The following is a 13,525-nucleotide window of genomic DNA, read 5'->3' as shown; positions in this document are numbered from 1 at the left end:
CCTATAATTAATAGGGTGACACTAAACTTAACAGACCACGACCAACAAGGGTAAGACTAGATAAACAAGCAAGAGGGAAAATCAAACATTAATAATGAACAGAAATTTGGGTACTATGACTAACTAAGCTATAACTAACTAAACAAAAATCAACACCATAAAGAAAAGAAGAGAGCTAAACAATATGAAAACAAAGAGGCTATAAAATACATAAAAAATAATAATAAAGAATAGGGGATTACCTCTTTTGAGTGAAGCCCTTAGTCGATATTTGAACTCGAAGAACCTTTTCTTCCTCAATTTCTCAACTCAGCCAACACAAAAAGAAAACCAAACACTTAATTTTTTTAAACTAAACCGAAAATTAAAGGTCTCTAGTGTAAAACACTTAGAAACCCTAGGTATTCATTTTTTTTTTTTTTGCAAGTGAGATTCTGTTCTTCAGTGCCTAACAAATGAAAATAGAGACCCTATTTATAGAATCACCCCAAGTTTCCCAAACCCTAGAGTTTCGATGTGGGATGAACCTCAAATTTGAGGTTCCCTCCTCACAATTCCATATTGTAGGTTGAGATTTCATAAAAAAAAAACATCAACGGTCCAGTTTAAGTCAACAACAGATCGATCCAGAGGTTTTACCAAGAACCAATCAAAACTCGACATTTCAAACATATGCCAACAAAACTCATTAAGGCTTTTTAGATTTTTGAACGTTGAAGATACAAAAAGTAGAACAAAAGCAAAATAATACCTTGTTTGGACGATTTAAAACGAAAATGGTAAAGAGTATTAATTAGCTTACTTCAAATGGTCACACAGACCTGAAGAAATCACAAAACCACTCTGTAAACTTGCTAAAATAAGGAGCGTGATGTAAGGGAGACAGAATCTCTCTCAGCGGCGCTAGGTTTAAAGGGAGAGGGAAAGAAGAGATGGGGCTTGTTTGGACAGAGAAAAAAGGATAAAGGGGCTTTGGCCCCTTCTCCTAAATCATGACTTGGGCCGGGTTTGGCCCTTGTTGGGCTGGACTCGATCCTTTTAAAATGGGCAGCCCAGATCCATTACATATATGTATATATATGTGTGTGTATACATATACCGTACGTGTATATCCTCTATATATATTGTATATATCATATGTATAGTTGTATTACACATATATACTATATGTATATATGTTAATATCATATGTATATATCCTATATATATGTATATATATAGATGCATTACATATACATCTACTAACGGAACAAAAGGGAAGAATTAATGGGTACACAAAAATAATAAATAATAAATAAATAAATAAATAAATAAATAAGACAATTTAAGAGATTATATTGCTATTAAATTGAAACTAAAAAAATAATTAATTTAAAAACATGACTGATTTTCATAAAAATATTAAATTTACAGGGATGGTCTTAATTGAATTAAAGCATGAATTTGCTATTTTCAATTGTGGCCCCATTTGGCTAATCTAATTGATTATTTCAATTATAGCCGTAATTAAACACATAATAGGCAATTTACAACTATAATCATAATTAATTTATCTAAATCAATTATAATTAATTTGAGAATTGTCCACATAAATTGATTATGCAGAGAATTAAAATTTTGGGGTAAAAGGATTATTTTATTTAAATTACTCAATTTCCTTGAATTAAAATAGAGGGTAAATATTTGCTAATTAAAGTTCTGATATTTGCATATAAATAGCTACTCCACACAATTTTTAGTAAAATGCTTTATTAGTTATTGTGAAATAATTTCCAAGATATTTATTATAGAAATTATTTTACCAAACTTTAAAGGTAAAACATTATATGCATAGTCTATAAAATCATCTTGATTTTTACTTAAAAAAAAAATAGTTATCACCCCATTTAGTATTCAGGCACTTAAAGCAATTAAATAATTTATGGGAGGTCAAAAATTAGGTGTCAACACATATATATGAAGAAAAGGCAAATTTTATTAAGTCCCAATTTTACTCATTTGAAGCTCATATCAAGTCAACTCATAGTCTAGTCCAGAGTCCATCTCGTCTCAAACTTGGCCCAAAATATTGTATCATTTTTAGTCCAGATTCAACATTGGGCTTCCAGGCCCAAAGTGCTCGTTCTTTTCCAATTCTCCAGTTCGGTGGGCTTTTGGTCCAATAATCTCAAGATCCTTTAAAGTTCAAAAGATATCCATTTTCATTTTTAAACAGAACCCAGTTCTTAACTTCCCAAAATCATCCGATTTCTGATTTTCGCATAGTGTTTAAAGTGTTTACTTTCAAAACAAGTTCTACCATCTAAACAATATTTAGGCTAACCCTTGAAATCCCATTTTTTGGTCCAATAAAGATGGACCCTTGAAATCCCATTTTTACTACTGAATTCTACAAAGGGGCAGCAAGCCCGAACCATTTTACTTCTCAATCTTTATTTTGTAAATTGTTTTGCCCTCTATTTGAATCGCTGAACCAGTTTTACAATTAGCACAAATCGGGTTAAGTTCCATTTCATGCAAAGTTGATCACTATTCGGCCTTTTGAAAACAGTTTGACAATTTTCCTAAGATACTAAGTGTCTTTCCTAAGTTCTACATCCACATGGGTTTCAATATACTACAGATTTGTTTACATACAATACATATACAACACAAATATACATATAAATAAAGGGACATAGAGGAACGAGAATTTTATTTGGTGGGCCTATCAAAGCCCACCAATGACCATTTTCACCTGTGGTTGGGCCTTCAATATATTTGCTTCTCTTATTTGCTTTCCTCGGATCGGATAAAAAATGATGTTGGGCCTCTGGCCCAACAAGGCTTAATGCAAGATACGGCCCAATTGGCCCGAGGTTGAATCACATAGAGCACAAAAAGAAAAGGATTAGCATGTGTCTAAGACCCATGTGTTAAATCAAAGTACTTATAATCGATACTTAAGTGATTTAATTATACTAACGAACAACTAATAAGAAAGTAGTACCAAAAAAAAGAAAAGAAAATAGAAGATAAGTCTTAGGACCAATCTCAATAATGTAAGCATAGTCCAGACCTAGGCAGTTTATTCAAAGTCTACAAACTAGCCCAAATCACAAATCAAAATATGGCATGAAAGGCAAACTCGACCCAAACAAATTCTAATGAAAATTGGGCCCAATAAGGCACAAGGACTAAACTCATCAATAGAGCAATTTAACATGTAGAGCTTTTGACAGTTAAGGCATTTATCATAGGTGATATACCTATGATATGCCTGATATACCAAACTTCTACATATGCAGCATATGCAGAGTTTGAATATACGAGGTATACAGAGGTATATTCCAGTATATCATGATGAAGAAAACCAACTTATTTAAGGCAATGACACAACACAAGAACACACAAGATTTCAGGACAATTTTGAAGTTATTTGAAGGCCCATTCACAAGGAAAAATGCACAAAGGAAATAGTCCCGAATACCATATAAACTAGAAGCTCACAGGATTAAAAAAATATACACCCAGAGAGATGAAATGCTGCAAAATCAGTTTGAACCTTAAAAGAACAACTCAACACCTCTTTTAATTGCTTTAAACTTTTGGGAAGGTCCCATGGAATGTGGATTTCCCCATGAGGGAACCCTAGCAACTCAGAAGAGAGACATGGGGACTGAGTTAGCTAGAAACTCCAAGTCCTCTATCCTTCTTCTAAGTTCTAGGTAAGTCACACTCATAGTTGTCTATGTTTCAAGTGTCATCCTCCTTACTTACACCTTTCAACACTTAAAGAAGTCACAGACCTAACACATAGCACCACAATACAGATTTAGACCTCTGATTCACAAAAAACCAACACATAGAGACCAAATAAAGCAACTACTAAGTTAATCCCAACAAACTGGATCCTTATCAACATATTTAAACCTTTTCCAACTACATCTCATTAAAAATCCCAGATCCTAAGCTCTTAGTTCATTACAGATTTCAATTATTGCATAGTTAAGGTAGTTGTCAACAAATGGTTTTCAAACAAAACGATTTAGGTCAGCAAAGGGACACATATATTAAATCTCCTTATACTTAAGCACACATGACATCATTTCCATTTTTTAGGAAGTTTTAGTTTCAAAAGTGTATTACAGGACAGTCTGAGTATTTTACTGTGACTTAGTATACCAAACAACATCAAAGAATACCAAACCAAGACTTAGTAGAGGAAACTAAAATCTTTACAGTTTACTTGAGTAGAAACATGTGTAACTTTGAAGCAATAGTTTCTTTCTAAGACATAAGTATTAAAAGAACGCACATATTTAGCCATAGGTGATTCTCCAACTTACAAAGGAATTCTATGTATTCAACATTAACAAATAGCAAAGTCATATAACTCAACAGACCTATTCAAATTCAGAAAGAGAAGAACATGACTAACAGTAGCTTCAGGGCACAACCAAGTATTTAAATAATTATCAATTCATAATCTCTCAAATGGACAGGTGAAGGATAATACTACATGTTACCAGAGAATTAATCAAGTTCAAGTAGGACTAGTGTTATACCACATCAAATAAAGCATTACCAGATAGGATTTAACAATCTTCTACATCTCTAATGCTATCTAATAACCTTCTTTTTTAGAACTAAATAACTCAACTTGACTTAACTAAGCTAACTAAATGATTATAGAAGCATATAATTAACAAAGAGATAAGCCTAAACTAAACCATATTAAACATGAATCACACATAAACAGCAAGTTAACACATAACAAATGAGAACATATAACTAACACATAACAAACAAACAAACAAACAAAAACAAACTAAAAGGAGGCAAATTTACCTTTTTGTTGCGCAGCCTTGCTCGAATGTTGAACTTGGAGAATTCCTATGCTCCTTCAACTCACACTCAGCCACAATAACAAGAGAAATATTTAAAACTTTAAAAATTTAACTTAATCCGAAAAAATTAAAGGTTTTAAAGCAAAATGCTAGAAACCCTAGGTATTTTCAGATTTTTTGAATATTGTGCTATATTCGATCTTACAAACTGTGTTACAATGCAAGTTGGGGTCCTTTAAATAGAAACCTCTAAAACCCTAAACCCTAATTTGATTTCGATGTGGGACAATTCCCAATTTCTAAGAATCGTCTCTTCACACGACAATCAATGTTTGGGATCGATCACAACAAAGCAAAGAAGGGTCAGATTTGACCCAGAAATATCAATCCGACTTGGTTCATCTTAAACCAATGGCAATCGAGGATTTCGAACACAACACAACAAAAACCATTAAGGAATTACAGTGTTTTGACCGTTAATGCACAAAAAATAAAGAACAAATAGAGAAATGTATCGTGTTTGGTGAGAAACGGAGGAAACAATTAATGATTTGGCTCATACGGTCACACATGCCTGGAAAAAGCGTGGTTTGCCTAAAAATTTGCCATAAATAGCGACGTTACGAGGAGAGAGGAGGCAGCGCTTAGGGTTTCCTTAGAGAAACCCTCCCCTCCTCTTAAGGGTTGTTTGGTACGAAGTGAAGCGCAAAGGGGTATTACCCCCTTCCTTAAATGAAATATTGGTTCGGGTCTGGCCTTAGTGGGCTGGACTCGGCTCAACTCAAAAATAAAAGGGGGAGGGGCAATATACACATATACACATGATATGCATGTATACACATGTATATCTATGTATATGTTTGTATATGTGGGACAACTTTTTAAATAAATGGCCTTAATCGTGACTAAATCGTGATTAATTAACCAATTAACAAAAATAAAGGTACGACTAATTATGCAACAAGTCCAAATTTGAAATCATGGCCTTAATTGATTAGGCTGTTTCAATTTATGGCCACATTTGCAACAATGACTTCAATTTACCTAAACCATAAAATTGGCTATGTTAATTAAAGCCGAAATTAAACTAATTAAGCAATTAAAGGTTAATTTTACAGTAATGACCTTAATTGAGTTAAACCAATGAATTTGGCTATTTCAATTAAGGCAAAAATTAGTCTAACAATTGATTATTTCAGTTGTAGCCACTATTAGCCATATAGCAAACAATTTATGAAATTTTAACCACAATTAAACACTTATGTAACGACCCGTTTGGTCGTTATTGCGTTTTCGACCTTTTTGACCCTTCCTCGATCTTGTTAAGATCACATTTTACCGGAGGGGACCGCTAACACGCTTCCCGAGGTGTTTGGGTTTGACTTGGGTAAGTTTTGGGGGAAATTTGGCTTAAAAGCAAAAAATAGTTGACTCAAAGTTGACTTTTGGGTAAATGAACCTTTTTCAGGAATCCATCGATTCCGAGAGGTCCGATGGTTTAGGACATGTGTGCATATTCAGTTTGGTTTCCAATGCACTCGGGTGCATTTTGGGACTTGGTTTGGATTACTAGTTGAGAGGTTCAGGGGTTGACTCAGTCATCGGGGCCCCTGATGGAGATTCTGAGACCATGAGTGCGTTCATAGCACATTTTTATGGGGGGTAGCGTATATGGCATGTGAGTAGGTCTTACCAAGCAATAATCGTATTTCGAGCGCAAGTTATCAAATTTGAGTATGTAACCTGGTGTCTGGTGCCCGCTATGGCGGCACCAGAACCGTTATAATGGTGCTGTTGTTGCTGCCGAAGGGCTTCTGTAGCGGCTATGTGATTTGTTGAAGGGCCTCTGTAACAGTCTGAATTACCGTCATAGCGGGACCGCTGTAGCAGTCCCGACGCCGCAGAAGCGGTAATTGTTGAGTCAGAGGCCTTTTTATCGTGTTAAACCCTTATACACTGAGTCATTTTCCCATATTTCGTTCTTAAGGCTTAAGGGGTCGATTTTTAAGGGTTACCATTGAATTCTTCTCCAACGTGTGACAAATTTTTGACCTCCCGTAATTTAGTTTAATCACTCAGAGTCCTTGAATAATAAATAAATGAGCTATGCACCTGAAAGAGTTTTAAATAATTTTTATAAATTGTTCCGGTCAATATTTTGCTCCTTTAAATTGGTGAAAAGTGTTCAGGGAAAAGGCACACAGCCGCCAGAAAGGAGCCGGCTTGCTGAACCAGATCCAGACAAATCGCGGAGCAAACGTGGAACTTTTTCTTATGCAGCCGGTCAAGATAGGGTGCCCATGAGAGTCAAGCTCTCCGGCCAGGATTTGGAAGCCATCCAATCTCAGACTCAGCCACAACTTGTCTTGTTTTTATTTTCTTCACTAAAAATCGCGACCGGTCGGATACACATCGAAAAGTCTGAAGGTATTCCCACATAATGGATATACTCTTCTCCAGCGAGTCGAACTACATGTGACCTCATTCCCAGAGACCAGGGATATGTAGGTGAACTCAAGACCAGAGAGTCGGTCACATTATAATAGTCGTCCGGAGGAACCCAATCACAACACTGGGGATCTCAGGACTGTCCTTCCAAATCACTTGAAAGTCCTTAGTTGAGTCGAACTACAAGTGGCTTGAATTTTCATATAACCTGAGATATGTAGGAAACCCAGAAGCTAGGGTCCGGTCACGTATGTGAAAATTATATGAAGATGAAGGGTGGAATGAGTCGGGTCAGTCAAAAATTAGGGTTAGTCAAATTTCGTTGCTCTGGGATGGTCCCGCCATCCCCGAACACCGAAGAGGCAGTTCTTGACACCTAATTTTTGACCTCTCATAATTTATTTTAATCACTTAGAGTCCTTGAATAATAAATAAATGAACTATGCACCTTAAAGGGTTTTAAATAATTTTTATAAATTGTTCAAGTCAATATTTTACTCCTTTAAATTGGTGAAAAGGGGCTTTCATCACATCACAAATTATTTAGAACTTAATTGGTACTTTTATGACATTTATGAGATACTTACTAGATTTAATCAAAATAAAAAGAAGGAATTTGGTTTAAGAAAATAATAATCATTTATTTAATTGTTCAAATTGTCAAAAAATCAAAATTAGCAAATACTTATTTCCCTTCAATTCAAGGAGTTTGAGTAATTTAAAAAAATTAACCATTTCACCCCTTAATCATTAATTTTGTATAATTGTGTAATTTGTCAAAACTATTTGCAATTATCTATAAATGTTTTAATTGATCAATTAGGTGGTCATTATTGCAAATTAATTTTAAATTATTTAATTATTTTTGCTATGGCCACAGTAAATTTAACCAATTCATGGTTTAAGGAAATTGGGGTCATTTTTGTAAAATTAGTCTCTTAGTGGCCTTAATTAAAATAACCATATTCATTGGCTCAAATTAATCGAGGTCATTAATGCAATTTAATTTTAAAATTCGCTAATTAATCCAAATATGGCCATAATCGAAATAATCAGTTGGATTGAAATCAATCAGGGCCATATCGACAAAAAATTAAGCCCATTAACACAGTTGGCCATTTTTAAATTATTTTAATGGGTTAATTATGCCCTAATTTATTTTTAATTGGAATATTATTACCAATGATCAATATTTTAAATTTTCATATGTGTATTAAATTATCTACCTTCTCTATATACATGTGTATACATTAGGTATACACATACTTATATATCATATATAAAACAAAGGGTCCAGTCTTATTATTAAGACTTGGATCGAGTCCATCCCAAAACATACCAAGACCCCGGCCCAACCCCTCAATACAGATAAAGGGTATATCCTCCCTTTTCATATTTTCATTTCCAAACGACCCTTTCCCTTCCCCTTCTCTCTCTTCCTCTTTCTTGCTAACCCTAAGCGCCCCTCTCCCCCCTCCCCTTTCCCTCTCTCCTCGCTGGATTGCCAAAAATGGCATCAACACAGAGTGCACAGACATGTATTAGCTTTAGCACGTCTAGATTGGTGCAACTTCAAAGATATTTCATCTCTCTCTTCCAAATCCTACCCAAACAACCCTACGAGGTAAAATGCACTCTTGTTTTCACTTTTCTTGGTCAAAATTCACAGATTATGACGTTAATGTTACTGTCTTTGAATTTTTTTCAGGCTTAATTCCTAGTGTTCCATAGTTGGTGGCTCGGATCTACACAAAACAAGATAGATATGTCCATATGCACTCGTTTTTGTAGAAATCTAGCCGTTAATTTCATAGTAATAGATTTTGCATTTAAAAATTTCTTTTGTACCACATCGACATTTCAAGTCTTTGAACAAATTTTGGTCAACACTGAAAAAAAAGGGGAGAGAAAAAAAAAAGAGGTTTTGGGAGTTCGAAAAAAATCTTGAAATTTAGAGCTTTGATTTGGGCATCAAAACTCAAGCCCTAGGTTTGCGGTAAAATTTTAAAAGGTTTGGCCTTATTCTAGGGTTTAAGTCCTTTTTTTTTTAGTTCTGACTTTCTTTCGTTTTTTGTGTGGTTTGAGTCGGGGTTTGGAAGCACAAAGGCTCCAAGTTCAACTCTTGACAAGGCAGCACAATAAAAAGGTAACATTTTACCTTATTATTGCTTCTTTGTATTTACCTTTAAGTTTGGGTGATGATATGTCTAATTTAGGAATGTGGTTAATTTAGGAATATTGTGGTGTTTAGTTAGCCTACCTTGACATTATTTTAAATTGCTTGTCTGGATTGTTGAGCATTCCTGATTTGAGCTATGTTAGTTTTGAAGTTTCTGTGATCACTTTGCTGTTATCTTCCTTGTTTAGTTTGAGTGTTCGATTGTTGAAGTTATATGAGTGAACATGTTTAGCTTAAGTTGATCCCTTGATGAATTATATTGGTCTGTGGTTGTGTAGTGGATATGTGATCATGATTACTGAGTAGTACTTTATAAGCCAAGTCTAAATGGGGTTTTACTTAGAACCACTAGCATAATAATTCATGCCTTTATCTAGATCATTTACTTGAATAAGATTGAATTAAGAATAAAAATGGAAGAAAGAATGCTGAAGTAAGCTTAGGTTTAGAGAAACAGCGTCTGTAGTCAGGATTTAGAATTGGTTGTGATGTTGAAGATAGATTTTGAGTCATTTGTCATTTGAGAAAATAATGATAGCAGAAGTATGAAAGGCATCTGTTTGTTTGTCTAGTCCTAGTATGAGTATTTTGCTTGGTCATTAGATGCTTGAACTAAACTATGTGTTAGTCATTAATCAGAAATAGGATAAACCTATGTGAATTATAGTAACTGATCCAACACTAAGTGTTCATATATGCAATCATGAATGATCTCTCTATGTGGTCGCCTAAACTGATGGGGTTAAGTGTTGTTTTGTGAAGTTTGTCTAACTTTGAATGACTGTGTGTCATCCTCACAAAAGAAAGGTGTCAACTAATCTGTCATTCCTTAGATGTACAATTAAGAACCCCTGCCTTATCTTGATCTAATCCTGAGAGATAAAAGAGCAAAGTGAGAAAGAATGAAAATGGCAAATATGTTTTTTAGTTTGTCAAAGTCCTTTGTGAATGAGATTATTTATGTAGTGTCATAATCATAACTGGAATTAGACATAAGAGGAGAGCAGTCTTGACCCTTGGGAATTTTAACACATATGTTTGTTTGCTTTTATCTTGTTTTGTTTGTATATGACTTAGTCCATAAAATATAGAGTCACATGTTTGAGGTGTTGCATTAAAAATAGAAGATTAATTACCTAACCATTAGGAAGGCCTTGGTGGTGTCATTTGGTTTAGGATGGGGAATGGAGAAGAAGAGTTTGTTCCTGGGGAGTAAAGGGTGAGCTTAGGTATGAACTGGAAGTGATGACCAGTGGAGCCTTTGCTCCCCTTTTACTGAAAGGAAAGATTAGGAAAGGGTGGGCGTGGTGACCTCACCTTGCACTTGTCTTTTCTTCAGGACCTGGGGACTCTTTTCTCTTTCTAAGTCTCATGTCCTATAACCATGGGATTTACTAGAGGTTCTTATATGACTGTCCAAACACTAATTTTGAATAATAAGAATCATTAATGAGGTCACTGAGTCCCAAGTACTAGTATGGTCTCTCATGATAGCACTGCCTAATTAACTATCTTCTTGACATGTTTGAAATTGTTTAAAAACTCATATAGATTCCTAGGGGTTAAGTGCCAACCTTGTTCTAAGATTATGGGGATGCTTTGCAAATTTATCTATTTGGTTTGTGTGTGTGTGTCTCTCTCTCTTTTGAATTACTATGCTGTGATACATTAGGTATCTTTTACTTAGAAAAAATGAAGTTTGTGTATGACAACCTACTCATGATATGTGTAATATGTTTTCCTGATGTGTGATGGCACTAATTGGTGTTTAAATGAAGGTTTTGGTTGGTGGGGATAAAGGTGTTCATATCAGTCAAGTATTTGGTTGGGAATTGATTCAGTAATGGTGTTGGTGGGGATAAAAGTGTTCATGGGCAAGCTATGAGCCACTTAACAACAGAGGAGCCTTTTTAAAACGCATCTTAGAGAGAGGATTGGGAGGAATCAATTCCAACTTGATTCACAGTGCCTTCCTCCAAATAAAAGATGTCATGGCATACTCTATAAGTCTATGGAGGTATATTTGCCATATGAATATATTTGACCCTACAGTCCTGTCATAGAGCCCAGTTATGTCAAAAGTCTTAAAAGGAGGTTAGACGAAGTATTTAGAAGGTTACCAGCAATCCAAGTTTGTTTAGTCACCTATTCACATGAGTTGTCTTTGAATCCTATTTAAAGGTCTTGAGTGCATCTAAATGAAGCTGACATTAGTCTTAATCAATATGTGTGATTGTCTCATGTCTAAGTCTGAAAGAAAGAAAAAGGAAAGTGTGAATCAAAGCCACTAACCTGAACTTATGCTTAAGTCATTAAATTTTTGTATGATCTTATTTAAAGCAAGCTGGTACAGGCTTAGGAAGAAAACCTACCTGTCATGTCTTTTTTTTTTTAAACCCTTGAGTGCTGGTCTGAGTCTTAATATTTGGTCTAAGTGTTAAAGTGACCATTACTTGACTGTTTTGCTTCATGGGAATTTTGTGACCTGGTTAGATAGAGCCTGCTTAATGACATGACCTGCTGGGTATTCAAGCTAGTGTATAATAATTTTGTGAAGATTAAGATGACTTAATGAACCCTCTAGCAACAAGTTGACTCAAGATTAAACTCAATTCAAAAGAATGTGGGAACTATTCTTAGATATACTTAGATTGACATGCTTTTGTTTACTGTCATCATTGGTTGTTTGTTTTCCTTTTATTGAATACTACTATATCCTGAAATAGATAATTGGATTTAAAATGTTTGGTTGTGTTCAACTTTGCCATGCTTGCCCAGATTCCTAATTGGTTATACTACACTATAATGTGATCCTGCAACTGCCCTTTTTGTAAGTAAAACGAATGCTTTCGTTTAGTTGTATAAATAAACCTGCTCAGTTGTGTATGAGGACTTCATATGTATTTTTTGTGGTTGCCATTTATGTGAATTTCCCTAGGCTATCCCATGAATTTAGAGGCTTGCAGCTAGCTTCCATCTGCACCATGTTTACTTAATTCAGGACTGTTTTATGCCATCTCCATACTTGTTTATGTTATGATTGTTTGGTTCAACCTATATTTGATCACATGGTGTCTATATGTACTATCTCATCCTTGTCTAACTCATGTCTAATTTGTCTTGGTCTTGGTTCATTAAAGTATTATATCTACTTGGATCATCAATTTCTTCTCTCCATACTTTTCACCTGTTCCTATTAATTTATGGTATGTGCATTAAACTTGTCCTATTTATTCCAAACCTATATGTGAATGTGTAAGTCTATGCCCTCCATGGCTGTGTTGGTTGGGAGAGGCAGTTTAGGGGGCGCGGGGGGGGGGGGGGGGGGGGGGGGGGACTTGGTTTGAACCTTCCCCTAGTGACCAGCCATGTCAGAGGTTCATGAAACCTCTTGGAACTTGTGCGGCATCAGGAATAAGGGGGTGATGACTTTTCCTCCCACCACCCAAGTCTTTTGAGATGAGTTTAACGGCATGGAAGTACATAGGCATACAACGTGGATTTGTGAATAAATAGGATACTATGTTCGTATGTATGTACAGTTATGCATATGATAGGACTTGTGAATAAGTAGGATGTTGTGTATATATGTGTGTATAGCTGTACATTTGATAAGATCAGTAACATATTGAAGTAACCGGGGTCTTTGTTTCTTTCCTTCTTCACTGCATGGCTATTTGGGCCGAGGTCCAGCCACCCTATTGGGCCAAGGGGCCCAATAGGGAAATTCTTTCAAAATTACTGAGTCCGCGAAAAAGAAAGGGAAGCAAGTATATATTTGAAAGCCATGGGTGAAAATGATACGAAGGCCCAACCATGGATAAAAATGGTTGCTGGGGGTTTGGTACACCCCTAGTCTATCTTTCCTATGTTATATATGTTGTTCAAATTTTCTTAAATGTTGTATCTTTCAAACGGTGCATATGCCGTTAGTTGACTCTAGATCATTAAAACAAATTTTCAAAAACAAGGAATATGCGTACTGATTTTTTTAACTTAAAGGGGACTAATCACGTTTTCAATAAACTAAGCAATAAGGAGACTAAAAGGATTTGAGGCCAAAATGGTG

This window comes from Lycium barbarum, chromosome 5 (assembly GCF_019175385.1).
Source record: "Lycium barbarum isolate Lr01 chromosome 5, ASM1917538v2, whole genome shotgun sequence".
Classification (NCBI taxonomy): Eukaryota; Viridiplantae; Streptophyta; class Magnoliopsida; order Solanales; family Solanaceae; genus Lycium; species Lycium barbarum.
This window is presented reverse-complemented; position numbering follows the sequence as displayed.